An 18,439-nucleotide genomic window follows, 5' to 3' on the forward strand; every position below is an offset into this window, starting at 1 on the left:
TGCATCTTGGGATGCTGCAACTCAGTAGCAGCTTATAATTCAAAATCTAAAAACTATTCAACAAAAACCCTTTTATAATGCGTGTTGTAGGTGATGAGGTACAAATGAAATAACAGGAGCTCCTTTTGAAAAGGAAGTCCAAAGAATTCTATTCCTGCCTGGGAGATATTACAAATAATACTACCATGTTTTTGGGAGAGAGTCACACAATCTCACTTAATCCTCACAACAAACCTAAGGGTAGGAACCATTATTCTATTACAGATTAGGAAGCAAAGGCATAGAAAGGTTCAATGTTTTTCTAAAGGTCATACAACCAGGAATCTTTCTGTTTGACTGCAACAGAAGGATGAGGAATACTCTATTTGTTTTTCAGTATGAATGAATTTGTTGTATCAATTCATATTTTATTTATTGGTTTGCTATAGGAAAACATTGGAGATGATATCTTAATTACAGTTAAGATATAAGGTCAAAGATGTTCTTGCCATTTCTTTTTAAAGGGGGTAAAAGCTGCCAGACTATGATTTAGTTAAATGAAATTTACATCGTAATACTAACTATTTTCCAGTGTTTGAAAGTTGCAAATGATATGGAAGTAGTACAAGGAATATCAAAGTGAATAATGAAATGACATAAAATAAAGAAAAACCAGTCATGGTCTGGAAGGGAAATTCTTATTTGCTGTACCTAATTAGGTAGTCTTTGAAGCAGAGCTATGAGAGTTGGGTGGTTGAGGCCACATCAAATGGAACCAGACTCCCTAGTAAATGAGAGAGTTGCAAGATTCAGTCCCTTCTCAGATGAGCAGTGGATTAACTAGTTGGCCTTTCTGCCTCTTCTTTCTCAGCTTTTGTGGTTCTATGCAGAGACATAAAAGTTTCGTATGAACCTTTGCTTGTATTTGGCTAGAATGGAAGATTTTCATCTCTTACTGTTTAATAAAGGGATCCCTGAAGAGGACCCCAGACTTTCCTGATTTCATTCTCACCAGGCATACAGTGTATTCCAGACACTCACAAATTCCCTCTATTTGTCATTGAGCCCTGGGATGAAAAGAGTATGAGTTGGCTTTGTAAAACCTTGGATGTGTGTGTGTGTGTATATATGGGATTATTTCACTAGCAAACTAATTAGAGACCAGATATGATTGTGTGTACCCTCAGGTTTAATGGACTGATCCTCCTTATAACATCTTCTGTGTCTTACTTCAGGCTGCTATAACAAAGTACCATAAACTGGGTGGCCTATAAATAACAGAAATTTATTTCGCACATTTCTGGAGGCTGAAAGTTCCAGAACTTTCAGTTCTGGAAAACTTCAATTCTGGAAAGTTCCAAATGATCGGGTTCTGGTGAGGCTTCCTTCCAGTTTGCAGACCACTGACTTCTCCTTGTACTCTCACATGATGGAAAGAGAGGACTACAGTGGTCTCTAGAGGCCCTTTTATAAGAGTGCTAATCATATTAATGAGGGCTCCACCTTCATGATCTAATTACCTCCCAAAGGTCCCACTTCTTAGTAAGATCACCTTGGGAGTTAGATTTCAACAAAGAATTTTGGGGGAACACAAACATTCATCCATTGCATTCTGTTTCTCTTTGGTTCTAACAGGTGCCCAAGCATTAATGGGACCAATCAGTTGTTTATAGAAAAATAAAGAACGGTTATGGATGTAGTACAGAGGATAGAATTTTCTTGGATTGACTATTGCATCATATAATTTGTAAAATATACTATAAAAATTTGAATTTCACTAACTCTAGACTTTAAATCAAGGTCAACAGTAGTCCAAAGTAAAAAGGAAATCCAGCAGAAAATTGCTAGCTACAAATTACCTAAGGTACTGAGATGAATTTGGAGAAAAATATCTTGCTAAACATTTCTACAGTTAAAAATTTTTAGGTCCACATTTTCCCAAAGTTTTTTCTATAAGAGAAAATAAGTTACAGGTTTAAAACTCTGCAATTTGGAGTCATTTTGGATTTATGGGCTTCTAAAGCACATAAGATTATTAAAGTACACTTACAAGCAATACAAGTCCTTAAAGTAGTATCAAGCATTGAAGTCATTCACCACATTTCTTTTCAAACACATCTTTATCCTGGATGTTTATATCTTATGACCATTTAGTGGGTCCCAAACAGGAGGTGTCCAAACTACTTTGCCAGCTTTTCCAGTCTCCTTTCTACTTCTCCAGCTTGTGATATATATTTACTGAAAATCTACCATGTGCTACATGCAACAAGAGGCGTTAAATGTTAAGACATGACTCCTGCCCTCAAGGCATAGTCAGCTCTTTAGATCAGCAAATTAACCAAAACTTGTTGTATTAGTTATCTGTTGCTATGTAACAAATTACCTCAAAACTTAGCAGCTTAAAATGACAAATATTTATTATCTCATAGCTTTTGTGGGTCAGGAATCTGGGCACAGCTTAGCAGGGTGGTTTGGTTCAGAGTGTCTCATAAGGTCACAGTCAAGGTGTCACCAAGGCTGCAGTCAACTGAAGGCTTGACTCGGGCTGGAGGATCTGTTTCCAGTCTCTGGTGTGGTTGTCAGACTTCAGCTCCCTGTTGGCTATTGGCTACATGCCTCAGTTCCTCAAGATGTAGACTTCTCCATAGGCTGTCTGAATGCCCTCACATGTCAGCTGCCTTCTTCTAGAGTGAGTGCTCATCTCTGAAGTGGTGTACTGTCACTTCTGCAATATTATACGTGAGGTAGAATACTGACCAACTTGTTCACAAAGAAGGCAAGTACTCAAGGGTGTGAATACCAGGGGGTTGGGATTATTGGAGGCCAGGGTAGAGGCTAGCTACCAAAAGGTTTTTCTGAATATTCCTTGTCTTGAATATTCACCCAGTTTCTTAATGTGAAAACTTTGGATTCATCTTCTAGATGCTCTTTCTTAATCACTAATACTATCCTATCAGTCCTGTCAATCACCAACTTCAGAATCTATCATCTTAATACCCTTTGTGTCTTTGATCTTCTTATCTTATTTACTGCTTTAGTTCTGGCCCTTAGCATCCTTTGCAAAGGCATTTTCAATGACTGTCTCTTGTTTTATTTTATTTCTCTTTTAAGTATGTTAAATCATACGGAATTGTCATTTTTGGAGTCAGTTTCAGCAGCGTATTAGTCAGCTCGGGCTTCCATAACAAAATACCACAGACTAGGTGGCTTAAACAATAGACTTTTTTTCTCACAGTTCTGCAGGCTGGACATCCATGATCAGGGTGCTAGAAGGTCAGGTTCTTGGGAGACTCTATTTCTAGTTTGTAGATGGCCATCATCTCGCTGTGCTGGCATGACCTCTTCTTTGTGCACACATCTCCAAATACTATCACATTGGGGGTTAGGGCTCCAAGATATTAATTTTGATGGGACATAATTCAGTCCATAGCAGGCAATTTCAAATGGTTCAACCTAACTCTTGTTTATAAGAGTAATATATGTTCATGACAGTAAATCAAAAACACAAAGAAACAGAAAGATGAAAACAAAAATCACCAACAATTCCACCTCCTGGGGATAACCAGCAATTACATTTTTATATATTTCCCAGTTTTTAAATGTGTATACCTTTCTGAAGACTGGGCTCATACCATATACTTAATGTTATTGTCTGCTTTTTCATTCAATGTTGTTCCTTGGCAATTTTCCAAGTCGTTGAACATTTTAAGAAATGTTTTAAATGGCAGTGACATATTTCATGTATTTAACCATTACTTTTTTCATTGAACATTAAAATGGTTTCTAATTTTTCAGAAATAAGGCTGTGGAAGGAACATCACTGAGCATACACTTTTGTCTGCATCTCGATTCTTTTACTGTAGATTCCTAGAAATAGAATGATTGGGTCAAAGATCATGAATTTGTTTTGTGTTACCCTTTTAAAAAAGTTCTTACTTGATTTACATATTGCAAATAGCTTTCTGGAAATTTACACATTTATTATACCACCAGGGTATTATTATTATTATTACTATTATTATTGTTTTAATTTAGTAATTTGACAGGTCAAAAAATTTTGTCTAATTGTTAACAGTGACCTCCTCACTGATATTCCTGGAGTCATATCCTGCTCCAATCAAGTCCCTAGAGGGCTGCTAGAGAGATTTCTCTCTAAAATTCAAACTTGATCATATCACCTGCCTGCTAAAGCCAGTCATTTGCTCCCCATTGCTTAACAGGTAAAGCCCTAGATCTAGAGAATGTTTTACCAGGCCTTTGAGAATATGGCTTTTGCCTAAATTTCCAGTCTCATTTTTAACCTCTCTTCCATATTCTTGGCAGTAACATTAACCAATTGTAGAATAGTTTACACTTCTTTTCCTTTTGGTGTGCTGTTCTCTTTGTCTTGCATACCTTTCCCCACTTGGTTGCAGCACTCACAAAGCCTGCTTAGAGAGAAGGCAGGAGATGGATGGGGTGTTCCATTCCTGAAAATGGGAGTGCTACTGTGATCAGCACTCTACTGGGTCTTCCTGTCATTGTCCGCATGCGACATGTTCCAGTCCTTCACATGGCAACTACACTTCTGCTCTGTTAATACCCTTTACATCATGATGTATCTTCTGATGATAATTTCATCAAAGTAGCTTTTGTACAAATTTTATTGATTCTCCTTGGCTGCAGTTGTGTGCATGCCATCCTTCATAAATACCAAAGGGTATCTTTCAGTCTCCATTTGCCTGATTCCGTCTTCTCAAACATTTCTTGAAGGCACCCTGAACTTCTATAAAACTTGCCTTTCAAGCCTCTACAAATTTAAAAAAATTGAAATAATAACAAGCATCTTCTCAGATCATAGTGCTATAAGGTTAGAAATTAATTACAAGAAAAAAGCTGAGAAAGGCACAAAGATGTGGAGACTAAACAACACACTACTGAACACACAATGGATCATTGAAGAAATTAAAGAAGAAATAAAAAAAATACCTGGAAACAAATGAAAATGATAGCATGCCATACCAACTCATATGGGATACAGCAAAAGCTGTATTAAGAGGAAAATTCATCGCAATACAGGCACATCTTAACAAACAAGAAAAATCCCAAATAAGCAACCTTAAAGCACACCTAACTGAAGTAGAGAAAAAAGAACAAATGAAGCCCAAAGTCAGCAGAAGGAGAGAAATAATAAAAATCAGAGCAGAAATAAATACTATTGAAACGAAAAAGGCAGTAGAAAGGATCAATGAGACAAAGAGCTGGTTTTTTGAGAAGATAAATAAAATTGACAGACCACTAGCCAGACTTACAAAGAAAAAAAGGGAGAAAGCTCAAATAAACAAAATCAGAAATGAGTGAGGAGAAATAACAACAGACTCTGCAGAAATACAACAGATTATAAGAGAATACTACAAAAAACTATATGCCAATAGAATGGATAACCTAGAGGAAATGGATAAATTCTTGGACTCCTACAATCTCCCAAAGCTCACTCAAGAAGAGGCAGACAATTTGAACAGACCAATCACAAGGAAAGAGATTGAAACAGCAATCAAAGACAGCCCAAAGAATAAAACCCCAGGACCAGATGGCTTTCCTGGGGAATTCTACCAAACTTTCAGAGAGGATTTAATACCTATCCTTTTCAAGCTATTCCAAAAAATTAGGGAAGATGGAACACTTCCTAACACATTCTATGAGGCCAACATCACACTGATACCAAAACCTGACAAGGACACCACGAAAAAAGAGAACTACAGGCCAATATCACTGATGAACATAGATGCAAAAATTCTAAACAAAATTTTGGCAACCAGAATTCAGCAATTCATCAAAAGAATCATACATCATGGTCAGGTGGGATTCATACCAGGGACACAGGGATGGTTCAACATCTGCAAATCAATCAACATGATACACCATATCAACAAACTGAGGAATAAAAACCACATGATCATCTCAATAGATGCAGAGAAGGCATTTGACAAGATCCAACAGCCATTTATGATAAAAACTCTGAACAAAATGGGCATAGAAGGAAACTACCTCAACATAATAAAGGCCATATACGACAAACCCATAGCCAACATCATACTCAATGGGCAAAAACTGAACCCCATCCCCCTGAAAACAGGAACGAGACAAGGATGCCCTCTATCACCACTCTTATTTAACGTAGTACTGGAGGTCTTGGCCAGAGCAATCAGGCAAGAAAAAGGAACAAAAGGAATCCAAATAGGGAGGGAAGAAGTGAAACTCTCGCTGTTTGCAGATGACATCTTATATATAGAAAACCCCAAAGAATCCATTGGAAAACTGTTAGAAGTAATCAACAACTACAGCAAAGTTGCAGGGTATAAAATCAATTTGCATAAATCAGTAGCATTTCTATACTCCAGTAATGAACCAACAGAAAAAGAACTCAAGAATACAATACCATTCACAATCGCAATAAAAAGAATAAAATACCTTGGGGTAAATTTAACCAAGGAAGTGAAGGACCTATATAATGAAAATTACAAGGCCTTTCTGAGAGAATTGGATGATGACATAAGGAGATGGAAAGACATTCCATGTACATGGATTGGAAGAATAAACATAGTTGAAATGTCCGTTCTACCTAAAGCAATCTACAGATTCAATGCCATCCCAATCAGAATCCCAATGACATTTTTTACAGAATTAGAACAAAGAATCCTAAAATTCATATGGGGCAACAAAAGACCCTGAATTTCTAAAGCAATCCTGAGAAAAAAGAACAAAACGGGAGGCATCACAATCCCTGACTTCAAAACATACTACAAAGCTACAGTAATCAAAACAGCATGGTACTGGTACAAAAGCAGGTGCAGAGATCAATGGAACAGAATTGAAAGCCCAGAAATAAAACCACACATCTATGGACAGCTTATCTTTGACAAAGGAGCTGAGGGCATGCAATGGAGAAAAGAAAGTCTTTTCAACAAATGGTGCTGGGAAAACTGGAAAGCCACATGTAAAAGAATGAAAATTGACCATTCTTCTTCACCATTCACCAAAATAAACTCAAAATGGATCAAAGACCTAAAGCTGAGACCTGAAACCATAAGGCTTCTGGAAGAAAACGTAGGCAGTACACTCTTTGACATCAGTATTAAAAGGATCTTTTCGGACACCATGCCTTCTCAGAGAAGGGAAACAATAGAAAGAATAAACAAATAGGACTTCATCAGATTAAAGAGCTTCTTCAAGGCAAATGAAAACAGGATTGAAACAAAAAAATAACCCACTAACTGGGAAAAAATATTTGCAAGTCATATATCTGACAAAGGCTTAATATCCATAATATATAAAGAACTCTCGCAACTCAACCACAAAACATCAAACAACCCAATCAAAAAATGGGCTGGAGACATGAACAGACATTTCTCCAACGAAGATACACTGATGGCCAATAGGCACATGAAAAGATGCTCATCATCGCTGATCATCAGGGAAATGCAAATCAAAACTACACTAAGATATCACCTTACACCCGTTAGAATGACAAAAATATCTAAAACTAATAGCAACAAATGTTGGAGAAGTTGTGGAGAAAAAGGAACCCTCATACACTGCTGGTGGGAATGCAAACTGGTGCAGCCACTATGGAAAACAGTATGGAGATTCCTCAAAAAATTAAAAATAGAACTACCATACGATCCAGCCATCCCACTACTGGGTATTTATCCAAAGAGCTTGAAGTCAGCAATCCCAAAAGTCCTATGCACCCCAATGTTTATTGCAGCACTGTTTACAATAGCCAAGACGTGGAAGCAACCTAAGTGCCCAGCAACAGACGAATGGATAAAGAAGATGTGGTACATATATACAATGGAATACTACTCAGCAGCAAAACAGAACAAAATCATTCCATTTGCAATAACATGGATGGACCTTGAGAGAATTATGTTAAGTGAAATAAGCCAGCGAGAGAAGGATAATCTGTGTATGACTCCACTCATATGAGGAATTTAAAATTATGGACTAAGAACAGTTTAGGGGATACCAGGGGAAAGGTGGGGTGGGGGGTGGGCACAAAGGGTGAAATGGTGCACCTACAGCACGACTGACAAACATTAATGTACAACTGAAATTTCACAAGATTGTAACCTATCAATAACTCAATAAAAAAAAAAAAACTTGCCTTTCAGTGTCTAGCATGGTGCTGTCACTTTGCTATGCATTGTTAAGCACTGTGTGTCAAAAATGCCTTTGAAGACACAAAATAAATTACCAGCACTCAAAATAATGGCAGAAAGAGAAGTAAAAACATGTATTGTACAACACTCTCAACTCAGCTTTGAACAGAAGAGTGCAATAATGAGGGACTCACATTCACTGGCTGGGAGCGTCTGCTTATTATCTATATGCCTACAAAACACTCAAGACATGAGAAATAATTTACTCATAGTACTTTTTAATATATTGTCATTATATAAGTATTTACATATTTTTAAAGGAACTATTTCTGAAAGAATCAGAGTTGAACGCAGCGTTGTTCAACATGGTATGTGTGATACAAACCCAGTGCTATTTGTATTTAAAACTGTGCTAGTATAATTCCTTCTTGGAAATCTTTTCTGACACTTCCCTTCTCCTGTGCCTTCTTTTACATGATTGATTTATATTGATCTGTGATTTGCTGAAAGGTCAAAGTGATTTATGATAAATTATAAATATCATCATCATGACCAAGCTGATTGAATCAAGGAATCATAGAGTTGGATGGGATCTTAGATGTCACTTTGTCCAATCTCTCACTCCGCAGAGGAAGTAGTGTGGCTGGTAGAGGGTCACATTATGTCTTCTAGGATGACTTCCATTGTTAGAAAAGTTATCCATGTTGTATAGAGTATTTCTGTCAGTGACAAGCACTTGTGGGTCTGAGTTTTAACTCTGCAGAATAATTCCAATCCATTTTTCACCAAACAGATCTTCACATGGTTGAGTACATCTTGCCTTCTCTTTTTCAGGCTAAACATCTTCACTTCCTTAGATGACTAGAGTGTGCCTCATGCACAGTTTTGAGGCTGGTAGAGCAGAGGCTGGTATGGCTTCAGGTCCTGAAAATTCCCAAGTTACAACTGATGGGGGAGCATTATCCTTGTCATTTCACTTTCTTATTCTGGGTAGTTTAAGAGTTTATCTGTCAGCTGAACTTTATGAATTAGTCATAACTCCTTTGGCTACAAGTAACAAAACCCTAATTCAAAGCAACTTAAATAAGAAAAGGCTCATTCAACTGGCAAATCTAAGGGGTGGCTTTAGGCAAAATTGGATTCTGGGATGCAATACCAGCTGGGCCCTCTTCATCTCTCTTCATGTCTCAGCTCTGCTTGCCCCAGTTTGACTTAATTCCTAAGCGGGCAAGATAGCCATTAGCCCCACATAGCTTCCATTATAGCTTGTGATCATAGAAAAGGAGGGACCATCCTCCTCGGTTTCTCTGAAAAAACACCCTAGGAGAGTGGCTCAGTTTGGGACATGTGCCCTTCCCTGAATCAATCATGTGGCTAGGAAGCTTGAAGTGCTTTGGTCAAGCTTGTTTTCTGTGAACCCCCTGTCTGCCTGCCACTTTAGGCAGGAAAAAATGTGGTCAGCCCCATCAGAGCCACTTTGATTAAGGATTACTATGGAATAGGGTCAGAGTTGGTTACCCAAAGGAGGAGATCTTGGGAAGGCAAGCATACATCTACCAAATTACTTAACAGGCTATTCTAGAAAGGCCGTGGCTGAAACATTTGAAGTGCAAAATGCAGACATGATATGGCTGGACAAAGACAGATGCAGTGGTCAGATGGAACACCTTTTTATAATAGGCAGACCATTTCCAACTCAAAGTTTCCCCAAGGGTACCTTCCACAATATCAGGACCCAAACCATATTTTATTGTAATATTGAGAAGCTGCCTACAATGTGCTTAGGTTAATATTTTAAAAAGTCACTTTTCCTCAGGAGCACACTATATTGGTTTATAGTCATAATACTCACTTGCTTACGTGTCTGAGTTATACTTCATTGTTTGAAGCAAGGTCATACACTCTGTTCCACTTCTAAATCTATCCCAGTGTAAAAGATTCCCTTTTGTGAGACTCTTCTTTATGATATTTAAAAACTACACGGAGTGATGGAGGCTGAGCTAGATTAAAGTTGTACAAATCTGATTAACATCATCTGCTCTGTTTCAAAGGTCAGGTGCGCTCAACGAATTTACTTTGAAATTATTTTGTTTATTTTGTGGGCATATACATCATGAGCTTTCTAAAGGTCAAAAGCAGAGTTTGCTCTTGGATTCTAAAGCAATCTGATCTCCATTTACAGTATGCTTTGGTGACCCTAAATGCAGAAGCAGACCCACTTAAGTCATACTTACAGTTTGTGTTTAGTTTAATTTCGTCATGAAGAAAATCTCTGCCAGATTAAGGCAGTGCTGAAATATCACTTTTCCTAAATTAGTTTTATTTTCAACTAGGTTCATAAGATAACACTACTCATAAATGGCACCTGAACTCTGAATGTTGGTTTCCTACTCATTCTGTTTTCATGGATGTAGAAGCATCTTAGTCAGTTAGTTTCTTACCTGGAAACTGGAGCAAAGGTCAGAAAAGTTAGAACTCCTGGGTTTTATTAACATTTACCTGGTAGGGGTCCTGAAGCTTTATTAATTAATGTGTGTAAAGTCACTGTGTGCTTCACAGAGAAGAGGCTCCAATAAATTATACAGTCTTATTTACTATTCAAAAAATCAAGGATCTAATTATATACATGAAGTACTTTTTCGTTAATGATTTTAAATGATTTTTTTTCCCTTACCATATGTACTTTACTGAGATAAAAAAGAAAATCTCTCAGAGTATTTTGTATTCATGTTCATTAACATTCCGGTGGAATAATAAACCTCAAAATGATTCATGTATGAATCAGTGAGGCATGGCTAATTACAGTTTTCAGCCACACAGCCAATAACATTCACCACGAAACGCGGCGTCTGTTAAATACCTCTCTCCGAATTTTTGTTGGGGGAGAGTGGTAGGAAAAAGGGAGGCTGCAAATTGCAATTTAAAAATGTCTAAATATTTTAGGGGTTTGTACATTATAAATCTCTTTCAGACAAGTATTTATCACAAGCATGACATCCTGTTATCAAAACAGATAAAAACCCCACAGATTTGCTTTAAAAACAAAACAAAAGAAAACAAAACAGAAACAAACCTAAGTCCTGAGAATGGACCATATTCTGTAAGGAAACAGTAGAACTTTTTGGAACATCAGGAAATATAATTTACCAGAAATTTTAAAAATGTATCTTATTTTTTAATTTTAGAAATGAATTTTCCTGTTTCTTACAAAATCATCTCGATACCATGACTCTCTACAGTCCACCAACAGATTTAAAAGATGAAAAATCGGAAAAGCATACAGAGGACACAGTAAAAGTTGAATGTCATCACTAAAACACTCAAATTTAGAAGTGAGTTTGTAATACCTATTCAACATCTTTTCTATTACCTTTTTTTTGTTTAAAATATTTTCCCTGAATACCACCCATATGGTAGAATACCCAAAGACTACGTGAATAAAAACATTAGAATTAGGGCTGGCCCGGTGGCACAGCGGTTAGGTTCACACGTTCTGCTTCTCAGCGGCCTGGGGTTCGCCGGTTTGGATCCCGGGTGTGGCAAAAGTCATGCTGTGGTAGGCGTCCCACATATAAAGTAAGGGAAGATGGGCATGGATGTTAGCTCAGGGCCAGTCTTCCTCAGCAAAAAGAGGAGGATTGGCAGCAGCTAGCTCAGGGCTAATCTTCCTCAATAAAATAAAATAAAACCTTAGAATGCACATTTATTTTATTTTTTAATAAATTAGTGTTATTTCAACGACATAACTAATAGATGGTAAAAAATAATGTTCAGAAGTTAAGAACAGTAAGAACAGTATAAAGTAGAATAAAAGATACTCCTGCTACCAATTCCGTCTCATTCCTTCAACCATTGCTCACAATCATTTGGGATGCTCCCTGAAATTTTCTACACAAGTGCAAGTACAGGTCTACTATCTCTTATTTGCAATTTTGAAAACCAAAAAGGTCTGAAAACCCAAAGGTTATCCTGATATGGGACTACTTATAGTGTTTGTTTATCCCTTATATGTTTTGTCACAGAAATATTAGTGTTTGATGACAGTGTGCTGCTCTAGGAGTCTTATACACTAGATCATATAGGCGTAGATTACCTTTCTGAAAACCAAAAAATTATTAATTTTCAAAACACACCCATCCCAAAAGTTTTGGATGAGTGAATTACCTCGATAATTATATGTGTATTGCAATCCTCTTATGTTCACACAATAGATCATACTATATATGCTGCCTGGCAAGTACACTTATGGAATAGTTTAACATTTTCCCTTAAGACCTCACTGTGGCCTACAAGGTCTGGTCTCTGGTTAGTCTTTCACCTCTTCTCCCATGACTTTTCCTCTCATTCTCGCTTCTCCAGCCACCTGGGCCTCCTTGCTATTCTTCCACCATGCCAAGCTTTCTCCTATCTTAAGGACTTTGTGCTTACTGTTTCTTCTGTCTGGAACATGCTTTCATACACTTTCTCATGGCTGGTCCCCTCACTTCACTGAGATCTTTGTTCAAATGATACCTCTTCAAAGAGGTCTAGCCAACAGAAGACCACTCATCATTTTCTAGCTCCTCACTCTGCATTTTTTAATAACATTTATCAACATCTATGATATATTATAAATTGGTATATTAGCGTATCGTCTCTCTTCTCTACTAGAAGTTCCATGAGGGTAGGGATTTTTTGACTTGTTTAGTTGCATTCCCTAGCACCTAGAACAATGCCTGGCATACAGTTGGTGCTCAATAAATATTTGTTAAATGAATTTTTCTTTTTCCCTCAAAGTTAAGCAATTCATTTGGTAGTTACAAGGTTCTCAATTGTTTTTATGGCAAACTGAGAAACATGTTTATGAAGCCATCATGAGCTGGCCCTTAGGACACTTCCAGCCTCTTTCACATCTGCCCTACTTCCACTCTAGATTGTGTACTGATAAATCAACCCTGTCTGAGCTCTGGCACTTGCCATGTGCTGTTCCTTCTGCCTAGAACTCTCGTTCTCCTCCACTCTAGGTAGCAGAATCGGCTCATTCTGGCATAGACTTCTAAAGCATCACTTAGATTTGTTCACCTGTTTACTTGTTTGTGGTTTCCATTACAGTTCAATACCAGGGACTGTGTCTGAGCCATTGGTGAATCCCAGCCCCCAGCACAGTGGCTAGCCCAGAGTAACCCTCAATACATGAAAAACTGAGCTGAATTAAAGTTGCATCCCATTCTGCACTAAGTCTTGTACTAAAGAAATATACTTTTTAATTTTTAGAAAATGCTTTTAATGGGTTTTATCCTCGAGAATGATGAAATGCCTTTAAAGCTGCAGTGAAGCCAGGGCAATGTGTTTAGAGGCATAATTTCTTGAAGGAGAGTGATGAAAAATCATAGCTTATCTCTGAGCCACCCTGGTGAGATCACAGCTTGGACACTGAGTTTACTTTTATGCACCTTATGTTCTAGGTAACTGGAAGATGATTGCAAAAGATGGCAGTAAGGAGGATTAAGTGTGATTATTTATGAGGCATAGTTAAAAGGAGACAGCATGCATATGTTCACTAACTATAGGGAATAGACCAATCTCTAAATATCCGATGAACAAATCCACCCAAGGAATACATTTAACACAGAACAACAAAGGGCTAAATAACATGAGAGAATTAAAAAAAGATAGGGGAAAAACTTAGAGAATTTTCATCATATCGTGAGATGGCTCTTACTAGCAACCAGAATTCTCCAATAGCAGACAAGAAGCTGAGTGATTACCAGGTGAGAAATTTGTGAAGGAGACGGGAGCATTTGGGTACAGTGGAGTTTCCCAACCTTTTTATACCTTGTGTTACTAAAACAATGCATAGTTTTTCTTTTTTCTAATACAATATTTTCACAGTAGACATGATTTTTTTTCCAATTAAATAAATGCCCCCAAGATTCTTGTCCAAAAGTCTGGATTATGACCTGTAATATATGGCTGAGATGAATTATGCAGAGGGTTGAACTCTTTGACTGCTAGGCCTTTCCAGTTTTGCAATTCTGTTTCCATGGTAAAGATTTCTTTGTAGGTCCCGTGTGCACGAACAGGATGCTGTTGGGAGTGTTTGACTAAAGCAGAAGAGTACGTGACCACCAGGATTTCCACACACCAGGATGGTCCTGAGCTTTGTGATAATGGGAGATTACTGCGGGGTCACTTTTGTCTCTTTACTTTGTGGCTTAGTTGAATGTAATGAGTGCTGCAAATTTGAGCTCTTCTAGTACTTTCTGTGTTTGCTTTTTGTGGCCATAACATAGCCATTCATTGACCACATATTTATTGAATGCCTACTACTGAATAAGACAAAAACAAAGTTCTTGCCTTCATGGAGCTTCCATTTTATTTGGAGGAGACAGATGTTAAACAGAAAGACAAATAAATGGTGACTGTAATTTCAAGTAAAGTTATTTGCTATGAAGAAGTGCTATAATGGCAGGACCCTCAGAGTTCTTTCACAAAACTGTCTTCTACATTTCTCCAAAGAAGATATATGAAAGGCCAACAGGTACATGGAGATACTCAACATCTCTAGTCATTAGGGAAATGCAAATTAAAACCACAATAAGATATCACCTCATGCCTGTTAGAAAGACCATCAACAAAAAGACAAGAGATAAGAATGCTGGTGAGGATGTGGAGAAAAAGGAACATTTGTGCACTGTTGGTGGGATTGTAAACTGGTACAGCCACTATGGAAAACAGTATGAAGGATCCTCAAAAAATTAAAAATTGAACTACCAAATGATCCAGAAATTCCACTTCTGGAATATCCAAAGGAAATGAAAACATCAACTCGAAAAGATATCTGTATCTCCATGTTCACTGCAGCATTGTTTACAATAGCCAAGACATGGAAAGAACCTAAATGTTCCTTGATGGATGAATGGATAAAGAAGATGTGGTCTATATATACAATAGAATATTATTCAGCCATAAAAAACAAAGAAATCCTGCCATTTGCAACAACATGGATGATCCTTGGGGGTATTGGGCTAAGTGAAAAAAGTCAGATAGAGAAAGACAAACACTGTATGATCTCACTTAGGCACGAAACCTAAAAAAGAAATAATTAAGAAAAACCCAAACTCATAGAAAAAGAGATCAGATGGGGGTGGGGCGTGGGGAGGGGGAACTGGAGACAGGTAGTCAAAAGGCACAAACTTCTAGTTACAAGATAACTAAGTACTAGGGATATAATGTACAGCATGATGACTATAGTTAACACTGCTGTATGATATACATGAAAGCTGTTAAGAGAGCAAATTCTAAGAGCTCTTATCACAAGGAAAAAAATTTCCTTTCCTTTTTTTGGGCTTTCTATTTTTATTGTATTTATATGAAACGAGGGATGCTAACTAAACTTACTGGTAATCATTTTACGATGTATCTAAGTCAAACCTTAAACCTTACAGTGATGTATGTCAATTACATCTCCATAAAAATAGGAGGAAAAAACTGTCTTCTAGGTCTAAAGATCAGTCTGTGCACTTAACATTAAGTTCTAAAAAATCCCAAGCCCTTTACTTGTGTTTCTTCAATAGTATGAAATGAACAACACACTGTCTCCAGCAGTATTTCTTCAAATTCCCTTTTCCCCTTTTCTTGACCTCCTTCTTCCTCTCCCCACCAAACCCCAGTCCCGCTGAAGCCTCTCCTTAAGTCCCCAGAGTCCCAGTGTAAAGGAGGCTTTTGTTGTGGTGGTTTTTGTTTGGTTTGCGTGTCTTAGGGAGGATTTAGGAAGTACTGTCTACCTTAATTATTCACATAATGAGGTATACAAGGTGGTAGGTTGCTCATTTGTTTGGTGTTTATTTAATTTTTGAATTATTCTTATTATGCTCATCTCAGCGATATAAGTTTATGGTGAACCGAAGTCATCTGGAGCAGATATTATTGGTGCCCTGCCAGTACCCTCTATTTCCTTACCATTCAGTGCATACCAGCCTGGCTTCCAACAGCAGCACCTCTATCTCTGGCTTTCTCTGGCCACGGAGGCAACTCTGCCCTCTCATTCAGTATGGCTGAAGAGCCAGGGACTTAGCCCCTGAGAGCCGCCCCCAATCATTGACTGATGGGAGTTGATGTTTAAACAACCCACTTCTTTTGTCCCTTTGGTGGGATAGCTCAGTCTAAGGCATGTGTTCCACACTGTTTCCTAGAGTTCCCCAGGATGATTAAGCTCTAATCACCCCTTGGAGTAACATGCTTGATAGTGCAACTTTTTTGTCTGTCTTCCATTCCCTATGTCACTTTTCTGACCTCCTACTGGTGTTTCATGCAACTATCTCCCAAATATACTACTTGCACTTGAATATCTGTCTCAGGATACACTTCTGGGGGAACTCAAACTAAGATACCATCTCCAGGTGATTATTAAGCAAGTTGCAGATCAGATAGTCATCTTCCTACTGATTGTCTTGGCACTTGGATACCTGGGTGCAAGGCAAGTGCTGTGTCTTAATGCTCTTTGTGAATGTATGTATTGCTGAAGGTCATGGCTGACCTTCATCCCAGCAGACAGCATCATCCACAGCTGAAGTAATACATATATGTTCATACGAGGCTGCCTAACAGTGGTTTAATAATCATTAGATACCACTGTTTAGATGCTGAGTATGTTCATGACATTTGCCTTTTGACTGCTAAGTAGAAAATGTAATGATTATAGGCTGATGCTTTCTCAGGAGGAGAGTCTAGTTGTTGAGCTTTCCAGTTTCCCATGGTTCAGTGATTTCTTCCATGTTTAGTCTGGCTGCTGACACGTGTTGAAATCTCTCATGCCCATCAGCTTGAGAAAAGCTGGACTGCTCAGCTGAGTCTGTGCTCATAAAAGCTAGCAAGAACTGTTGTCTTATAGGAAACAACCCCGAGCTGACAGAAGATTAGGGTAGGAAGTCTGAACAGGGGTTTTAATCCTTATGCACGAAACTAGTCTGCACACATATTGATCACCTTCCTGCTGTTTTATCTGTAGCTGTTTTCAATTTCACCTGGTTATTCATCACAATTCTCTAATATTTTATGTGGCCATGGTGTCTGTGTGCTGACCTGGAAACTGACCATAATCCACTGTGACAGAGTGAAGCTTCCTAGGACATCAGTATTTCACATTAGGACATTTTGTACGACACCTCTCTACTCTCTGTAGGGTTCAAACATCAGAAAGGATGAGATATCTAAGACTTAGTGTAATCACTTGCATGTAATGAAACAGGCTAAAGAAAAAAGTGAGGGAAACAAAAAACAAATGGTGCCAGGGGAAGTAGGGACATATTTCAATATTTGTCCAAGTGTAATTGCTCTTTATTTCTCCCTTTTACATGTAAAAGATGACTGGCAATTATCTCTTCTTTCTTGGCACTAGGATTGGGAGGGAAGAGAGGGAAAGGGAAGGTGGCAATCTTGACGAAGAGAGGTCGCTCTAAGAAGCAGCATGGTGTAGCAGCCAGAGTCTGAAGGCCAGGATTGTAGTCCCCGCTATGAGCTGCGTGACTTTGTGAAAATTATTTAGCTGCTGTGCAACTTGCAATTGCATTTATTGCAAACTAGACCAGGAGCATCTTGATGTTAGGAAGTGGGTCTGATTCAATGATTTCTCCAGCACACTTATGGCATCTAGCACAGAATGTAATGAAAATGATTTTGAATTTAAAAAGGGAGCAAACACAAGGGCCTCATGGTGGTCAGAGATGGATTTAATTGATCTGCACTGAAGAAGGGAGAATAGAGAATAATTCATTCAACTATTCAAAATATATTTACTGAGTGCTTTATTATATTTACTACTTTTTTTTATACTACTACTATATTTATTATATTTACTACTACTTTATTATACTATGTATACTTCCAGGTGCTAGAAATACTGCAGTACCCGAACAAAAACTGCATTTGCATAATCGTTCTTTCTAGCGGACAAGACGACAAAAAAGATAAATAAATTATACACAACGCTTGATAAGGACAAGTACTAGAGAGAAAAATTGTACAAAATAGGGAGAAAGGAAGAAAGGAAGGTGCCAGGGAGCTTGTGCTGCAGTTTTAGTTAGGATGCCAGGGAAGGGCGAGTGTAGTCGCAAAGTGGATCAAGCCGGTGCTGCGAGCCCGTGTTCTGAGAGAAACGCAAAGAAAGGAAGGCTTAGGGAATCAAGAAAGACGAAGTGAGGAGAGGAAGTGAAAAGAAATCCAGCCGGAGGGGAGGGATGACGGGGGTAAGTTAACTACGTTTGGGAGGAAAGAAGGAAGCAAAAATGCAGCATAGCCTAAAGAATCACGTTTCCTTTTCCGTTTGGAAAAAACAAAGA

This window comes from Equus asinus, chromosome 21 (genome assembly GCF_041296235.1).
Source record: "Equus asinus isolate D_3611 breed Donkey chromosome 21, EquAss-T2T_v2, whole genome shotgun sequence".
Classification (NCBI taxonomy): domain Eukaryota; kingdom Metazoa; phylum Chordata; class Mammalia; order Perissodactyla; family Equidae; genus Equus; species Equus asinus.